The sequence below is a fragment of the Pipistrellus hanaki genome (assembly GCF_964339955.1).
Source record: "Pipistrellus hanaki genome assembly, chromosome: 14".
NCBI classification, from domain to species: Eukaryota; Metazoa; Chordata; class Mammalia; order Chiroptera; family Vespertilionidae; genus Pipistrellus; species Pipistrellus hanaki.
Genome location: NC_140516.1, coordinates 32,178,065 through 32,187,065, shown reverse-complemented (window position 1 = coordinate 32,187,065; position 9,001 = coordinate 32,178,065).

Here is a 9,001-nt window from a genome sequence, read left to right as displayed (position 1 = left end):
AAAACAACTGTATCTGTATTGGAGGGTTTCTATGAAATTTCAGTGAGCTGATTAAACATTTATCCCAGGGGCGTGGCCTATGGTGAATGCTCAATGAATGGTCATAAGCAGGTTGGGTTGAGGGGAAAGTCTCATTCCGGTTTAGAATTTGTCCTAGGTGGAAAATTTCACACCTTAGATAGCTCTTCCAAAAAGGCTTTAAAAACCTTTTAAAATCAATTTCATGAGCCATGAATTTAAAAATATAAGCTTCCCTGCCTTTCTGACTTTAACTCTCCCTACACACACACACACACACACACACACACACACACACACCTAGTAAAATGGAGCTATACCCTTGACCTGCATTATAGCCTGTCTCCCTGCCCCTCACTGTGCCTGAAATTGATGCTGTCCATTTTGAAGGTTTTCTGTAAGTTCCAGAAGGACTCAGTAAAAATGAATTTTTTAAGATGCCATGAAAGAATGCTTGATTAAGCAAAGCTGTTTAATTAGGAAAGTTATCCCCCCATTAGTTGGTTGGAAGTTTTTTAGCCAGCCTTTTGCTCAAGGAACACCTTGGGAAACTACTCAGGTGGGTTAAATCTCAGGCAAACAAAAGTATCCTTTATCCTTCACTCTAAGTGACAAGCAATTGCAGTATTCTCGAAAGTTCCTGGTTTTAGCCACAGAAAGAAATGAGAGGAATTCTTAACATTTCAGAACTCCGATGTGGCAATCTCTTTGAATATTCCTTTAAAAGGAGGTTGGGTTAAAAAAAAAAAAAAAAAAACCCTCACACAATAGTTTCATTGTTGTGCCAGAGCTTCCCTTATCCAGTGATTTACTCTAATTATCTAAATAGTTCTAAGGAAGATGGTTTCCCTCCAGTAAGAGCACAGCTAAGTGATCCTAACAGACATGAATGCATATCGCTGTGAGATGGAAAATGGACTGAATTGTAATAAGTGGCAGCTGCCAACAGAGAGCCTGGGCTGCCTTTTGTACACTGGTCTGGCTGCCTCACTGTCTCTTCCCCATCATAAGTGCCTGAGCATAAGGTGGGCAGTGTTTGTGACAGTCCTGAGCATGGTGCAGAGTGCAAGCATTGCCTGGCTACCATGATCTCACCCCTGACTGAAACCCAATTCCTTATTTGGGCATCCTCAAAGCTCGCTCCATCAATAGAAAATGCATCATAGCAGCAGCAGCCCCAGCCAGAGCAAAAGGCAGGAGTAAGAAAGGGAGGGAGACAAAGAGAGAAGGGCAGAGAGCCAGTGACTGGGAGAAATATGCTGAGCTCCAGGGAAAGACAACAGAGACAACACCTACCCACTGGCAGACACAGGAATGAAACAGAGGCAGAGTCAGACCTACCAGAGAGAAGAGAAAGGGAAAAGAGAACACAAAGAGTAGAAAGGGAGAGATAGGAGACCCAAAATTAATATCTATCTATCTATCTATCATCTATCTATCATCATCTATATAAATATATATGTATATATGTGTGGGCATGTTTAACCCTTGCTGGTCAATGACCTACCGGGGTCTACTTTCCATGTTCCCACTGAGTTTGGAGGCATTTATTTGGTTTGGATGTAGAACGTAAGGTACTAATGAGCTCAACTCAATTCGTGTAACCCAACAAAGGATCAGGGGGGGAAAGCGCTCTTCTCCTAAAAACCTATTCATTCAGCTGTTCCAACCAATGCATGGTCTAACTCATACTCATCAGAATAAACTCTAAATAAGCATTTACCAGTTTTAAGTTTTTCTTTAACGTAAACTCAGATTGTGTCCCCTCGAAGGATGTCATTTAGAAACCGAGGTGCCCAGTGTAGAGACAACTTCCCCCCTTGTTAGCTTCTTGGCCCTTTTCCTCCACAGGTCCAAGCTCGGCCGGAGAAGATGGTCCAAGCTCGGCCAGAGAAGATGACGTGTTCCTTCATTTTGTGAGAAATTTCATCTCCTCGGCGAGGAGCTCTGAACTGTATCGTCACTCTTTTGCCTAAAACATGGTAGATAGGAGTTGAAAAAAAACCTGTTGTGTTCTCGCCGGTCCTTATTTCCATTTCTGGCAAGAAGGGGCTTACTTTTCTGGCATACATCCCCTTCCTGGCATCATGCCCATAGTCCTGGAAGAGTTTAGCTATCAATCCTCTGAAGTTTGATGGATGTGCCATTTTCTGGTGCTGGAATGAGTTTGTTGGGGGGAAATTTATGAACACATTAGGCTAACTGGCAGGAGCCTTGAATGCTTGAGGATTTCCTGAAGAGACACTCCAAGAGCCTTCTGTGGCTTTTTGTTTTTCCTTCGGATGTGGTGTGATTTTCATGGTCTACTTGTTATAATGCTTCCCTGACGCAAAACCCTCATGCGGCATAAATAACCTCTCCCTGAAATACTTTGGAACTTCCAATTCTGGAAGTCTGAGTCGATGCTTCCTGCTTTAAATACACTGCAGACAAAGTCTCCACCGGAAGAGACAGCAAGTTTCTATTGGGCCCAAATAGTCCTTTTGGCCATGCGTGCCATTCTTGGCATGCCTGAGAACTCAGACGTGGCCTCTCGTTATTTTGATGCTGCTGTTGAATGCATAAAAATTAATTACTGGTATTTTTGTTGGATTGGGTTTTTAATCCCTCTCTGTCCCATTTAATGCTTTTCTTTCTCTGATTTATTTCATCTGGTAATAATATTACTCCTTCTGAATATTTTGATAACATTCACATGGTATCTCTTTGGCCATCCCTTATTTTCAACCTCTCAATGTCATGCTGGTGTAAGTGTGTCTCTTACACAGCATACGGCAGGGTTTGCATTGTTTTAGCCCATATAAGGGTATCTTTTAAAGGAGCCATTTAACTTATTCATGTTTATTGATATGGATATTCCTGCCAAGTTGTTTCATATTTCTACCAATTCATTTGCTCTACTACTATGCTCCGCAAAGATTTTCTCTACTTTCTTGTTGCTTCTCAGATATATAGTTTCTGTACATTGCATTTGAGCTGTGGTTGTAACTATGGTGATGAATCAAGAAAGTGTACCTTTTGATACCATGCCTTGTAGTTAATGATGTTTGAACTTGGTAAATCTTCTTGACAATGATTGCTATCAGGTTCATGCTTAGCTGTGATGGGATTTATTGACAGAAATGGTTAGGGTTTGAATTCGTACCCCTTTCCCCCCAACACACACACACACACACACACACACACACACACACACACGCTACATGACTGCGGATATTTAATTAACCTTTGCACCTGCTAATTTTCTCATCTGTTGAAATCCCGGGGTGATTGAGAGAATTAACTGAAGCAATATGGGAAAGCATTCTCCACAATTCTAGGCTTATTTCAGTCCTAATGTTGTCTATTTAAAAATAAAACCCGCCTCTCACGTTTGCAGTGCGTTTCTTTTTCAGAGCTGGGGTCTGGTTGCTATGCAGGAAAAGGAGAAGGCATGTGAGCTATGTTATCTGCTTGTCATGACAAGAGGAGCCAAGTGGCAGCCATGGGTTGAAGCACATCCGGAGCACGGCTGGGCCTTGGAATTCCACAGTGAAGACTCCGAGATAAGGAAGTGTCAAGGGTGGGGGCTGCTGAATGGTTTGGGATTCTGCTCACTGGGGTCAGGCTCTTATGAGAAGAGAGATGAGGAGGGAATGTGGCTTCCAGAGCCACCAAATAAGGAAGGACATCCTCTCTCTCCCCTGCATCCAAGTGTACATGTCAGCAACCAGGGGAACTCACACCACACCATCACAGTATCTTGTAACCATGTTTTGTTTTGTTTAATTATTGATTCAGAGAGGAAGGGAGAGGGAGAGAGAGGTAGAAACATCAATGATGAGGGAGAGTCATTGATTGGCTGCATATTGCATGCCCTACACTGGGGATCAAGCCTACAACCCAGGCATGTGCTCTGACTGGGAATTGAATTGTGATTTCCTGGTTCATAGGTTGACGCTCAACCATTGAGTCATACCAACTGGGCCTAACCATGGTTTTAAAAGGACCTGGGACAAGCTCTGAGTCAAGTGGTACAGTAGAAAATGCTTACATGAACAGATTAAGCATTCCTTTTATTTATTTTTTTATACTAAAGGCCCAGTGCACGAAATTTGTGCACTGGTGGTGTTGGGGTCACTCAGGCAGCCTGCACCCTCTCCAATATTTGACCCATCAGGGGATATCCGACTGGCAGTCGGACATCCCTCTCACAATCTGGGACTGCTGGTTCCCAACCTCTCACCTGCCTGCCTGACTGCCCCTAACCACTTTTGCCTGCCAGCCTGATCACCCCCTAACCACTCCCCTGCCAGCCTGATTGATGCCTAACTGCTCCCCTGCCAGCCCAATCGCCCCCACCAGTCCTTCCCTGCCAGCCCAGTCACCCCCACTGCCCGCTCCTACCGGCCTGGTCACCCCCAACTGCCCTTCCTTGCAGGCCTGGTCCCCCACAACTGCCCTCACCTGTTGGCCTGGTCGCCCCTAACTGCCCTCTCCTGCCAGCTTAGTTGCCGCTAACTGCACTCCCCTGCAAGTCTGGTGTCCCCCCCCCCACACACACACACACAACTGTCCTCCCTCCCATTCAGGCCCAGTCACCCCCAACTGCTCTCCCCTGCCGGCCATCTTGTAATTACAGGGGGATGGCCATCTTGTGCGAGGGTGTGACAGTCTATTTGCATTTTACCTCTTTATTATATAGGATGATTTTCCTTTTCCTTCTTTGGCTGTGCCTAATTTACCTGGAAAAGAGGACAGCTGCCCTCTGAAGGCAGGGGTTCCTTTAAACAGCACAAAGCTCCCGAGATCCTCGCCCCCTCCCAGGCCCTGCCCAGTACGCTCTGTCCAGGTCGGTGGTTCTGATCTGTTACCAACCCTGTCTGAGTCCCCGAGGGAGCGACTGGGCTGTGCCTCCAGAAGTCGTTTCCTTGCCAAACATTCCTTTTCAGTGAGAGGACATTTTCATCCCCCGGTAAACAATCCCCAGCCCGCTCAAAGCCCAGAAGGATGCCTGTCCCTCCTCAAGCTCCCCACTTGGTCCTGAGCTGATTCCAACCCCAGAGGCGTCAGTCTGCTCTGTAAATTCCTTTGTGAAACCCGAGAGCCTGGGCTCCCAAGGAGAGCAAAGATCCTGGAGGAGTTACAGTTTCCCTCCACCCTACAAGATCTGCTTGTCTTGGCAGCCGAGGAGTGTGTCTTTCCACACTGGCTCTTCCCTTTCTTGTGAACTCAGTTCAGAAAGAACTGCCAGGCTCCTTCCAAGCGGGGGAGGTAAGGCCACTTACCTCCCTTGCAGGTCTACGCAGGAAAGAGATGACATGCCTGGGGGGCTCTTCTAGTGGAAAGGGTCTGAGCCTCCTTCTCAGCCACTATGACGATTGCCATGGCTCCACACACCAGGTGGCCGGGGGTGGAGGCTGAGGACAATCTGAGCTTCATTGTAGTTTCATTTACTGGTTGGGGGGAGGTGGAGGCAGGTAGAGGGAGGGAGAGGGAGAGGGAGAGGGAGAGGGAGAGGGAGAGGGAGAGGGAGAGGGAGAGGGAGAGGGAGAGGATTAAGGGAAGAAAGAAATTAAAGAGATGGCAAATGAGTCCGGCTGATGTGGCTCGGTAGTTGAGTGCTGACCTATGAACCAGGAGGTCGCAGTTTGATGCCAGATCAGGGCACATGTTCAGGTTGTGTGCTCCATCCCTAATAGGGGGTGTGCAGGAGGCAGCTGATCAATGATTCTTTCTCAACATTGATGTTTCTGTCTCTCTATCCCTCTTCCCTTCCTCTCTGAAATCAATAAAAATATATTCAAAAGAAAAAGAAAGAGCAGAAAGAGAAAGAGGGGGAAAGAATACCTTTATCTGGTTGGCCTTCAGCCGAGCCCCCAGGGTCTGTCCCTCACCACAGAATCCCCCACCACTGCCCTGGTGCTCTCCTCCTCCTTTAGGCTCCTGGGGATTTTTTAATTATAATTATTCATATGCCAGCTTTCTTTCTTTCTCTTTCTATCTTTCTTTCTTCCTTCATTCCTTCCTTTCTCTCTCTCTCTCTCTCTCTCTCTCTCTCTCTCTCTCTCTCTCTCTCCCTCCCTCCCTCCCTCCCTCCCTCCCTCCCTCCCTCCCTTCCTTCCTTCCTTCCTTCCTTTCTAATATATTTTATTGATTTTTCACAGAGAGGAAGAGAGAGGGATAGAGAGTTAGAAACATCGATGAGAGAGAATCATTGATCAGCTGCCTCTTGCACACCCCCTACTGGGGATGTGCCCGTAACCAAGGTACATGCCCTTGACCGTAATCGAACCCGGGACCTTTCAGTCCACAGGCCGACGCTCTATCCACTGAGCCAAACCGGTTTTGGCCGCCAGCCCTTTCTTCATATATGTTTCTTCAACCCCAGAATTTGGAAATGGAGTAATAAGTCATCAACTGGTAGCACCTTAGAACACTTTTGGTAATAATGTATTGCTTTGGTGGCATTAAAGGAGGTACAATGAAGAAAGGTCTGCTGTTGCCTTGCTGTGTGGCTCCCAGGGTCACCATGGCGTGGGGTCTCCGGACTGCGAAGGCTTAACCAACGTTCGAGTCCGCCCCTGGATCCTTCGGGTGCCCGATCCGGTGTGTGCTGATGGACGCCTGCGTTTTTGTACCCTCCAAGAAACATCTTGCCATTTCCAGTTAGATCGTGGTGGGTGGCGAGAAAGCAGGTCACGGGCAAGCCGTTGTTCTTTCCCCAGCCTTCTGCCCAGCTGGCAGCACGGGAAGCGGATGCAGCTGAGAGCACTGCCCACAGGAGCCTCACCCCTGGCATTCCTGGAGCTCTGGACACTGCCTGGCAGGGCCGTGTGCCCGCAGACACCTGGCTCCCTGGCTTCCATCCTCTTCCATGCCAAGCTGAGCCACCTTCTACACACACACACACACACACACACACGCACGCACACACACACACTTACTTTTCTTGCTTAACCTTTTGAAATCAGTTATCATGACACCTCATCCCTAAATACTTTAGACTGTATCTCCTTAGAGTCAGGACACTCTCCCATATTACCCTCAACCCATTATTATACACAAGAAAACTGTCTATTAATAAGTGTCTAAAATAAGTCTATATTCAAATTTAATTGTCCCAAAAATGTATTTTATGGCATTAAAATTTTTTTTTTACAAGATCTAAGCAATGTTCATTTTGTTTGATTGTTATATCTCATTAGTTTCTAGAACAATCACCTACTTCTCCTTTGTTCAAGTCATTGACCTCTTTGAAGAGTCCAACTAGTTGTCTTGTTGAATAGCCAACATTGTGGATTTGTCTGAGTGCTGTCCATGACTGGATTCAGGCTCAGCACATTTGGTTAGCATGGTACATAAGTAACGGCGTGGGCTTCTTACTGCAACACTTCAGGAGACGCGTAATGTCAAGTTGTCCCACAGGACCAGCTAGATACACATTTGTTGAAGGAATCAATTATATTTATGATGCATGTATTTTTTCCCCCCATAGTCTTAGTAAGGCAGAGCCTTTAACCATCTCAATGCTGAGACTGTGCTTAAGGGTGGCTTGTTTCCTACAACTTTAAGGAAATATGTATGTAAGCTTACAAATATATTCGTGTAAATCGAAGCACTAGGATGGTATTCTCAGTTCTGGCTGGAAATAAGAACCAGCTGGAAAGATTTAAAAAATACTGATACCTGGGCCCTGGCACTTCTCCTGATCATAAGTTCGCTCAGTTGTGAAGGGGGTGTTGGCCGGGTCTCCCCATTGTAAAGGTGCCTTTGCCCCTTCATATTTAATAAATAATCTGTGTGATCCTTTAACACAGTGAGAATGTCCTGACACCCAATGACATTTCACAAAATGGTTTTAGTGTTCCTTGATGATCCTGGCCCAAGTTAGCTATTTCACCAAGGGTGGTAAAATAGTGAACTTTCTAATGTCCTTTTCTCTCCATTGATTATCTGGCATTCTTCTGTAAAGAAAAGCTTTTCCTTTCCCCTTTCTCTGCCTATTTACTTTTTTTTTTTTTTTTTTATATTTGCATCATGTATGTATTGAGTATCACTATGGACTCAATAGGTTACTTGCTACATTCATAAATTACCATCATTATTCTTTTCAACACTCAACATACCCCAGATTTAGATAGCATGAGCCCCTTACAGCTGCTCCTTTTGGCAAGCCCCCACCAGGCCATAAGTATCTGCCTGCTTTTCAGCAGGGACAGTTCTAAGTTCATCTTGTACCTTCCCTGCTCCAGACCTGGAATCAGCTATTTCTCCAAGGAATGCGAGCCTATACATACTTTTTAAAGTGACAGAGCTATAAATCTCTGTATAGGAAGGAGGGAGACAGAAAACATGAAAAAATACATATACTGTATGAGTATTGACATAGAAGGGAGGTGAGCAGTAGGATATCAGCTAGCATATCTTTGCGAAGAAAAATGCTGAGATGCTTTTCATCTGGCCTGGATGTAGGGAGACCTAGATTTGTATCCTGACTCCGCATGTGATTTGGGACAAACCACTTACCTTGTTCCCCTGTGTTTATTTAGGGGATGGGCAAGACATATTGAAGCTCTTTCTATGTTCCAAAAATGTGATGTTCTGAAGAGTCTAACAATACCTAGTTATAAGAATGGTTTTGAGCTGATGGCACGAGGCAGTTCCTGTAAGATTTCAATGGCAGGAACTTCATCTTTCAGCTTTTCTCCATTGACCTAGCAAGACTCATGGTACAAAAGTGCTCAGCAAATGTCTCTGACAGCGATGGTCTTTCCTGAGGCTAGAATGAGACAAACAGACTAAGGTGCTAAGCTTTCAAAAAAAACGTAAGAAACTGTGGCAGTGAGACTTCCAGCATCAGGATGTTTACACAGGGAGGTTTTAGTCCTTAAGGTAAGAAGTCCTGCCTGCCTGAGACTGGCCCTTGCTGATGACCAAGGACCGGACTCAATGACTACTCAGTGCTTTTACCAGCCCTAAATCTCCCTGCTTCCCAAAGGAC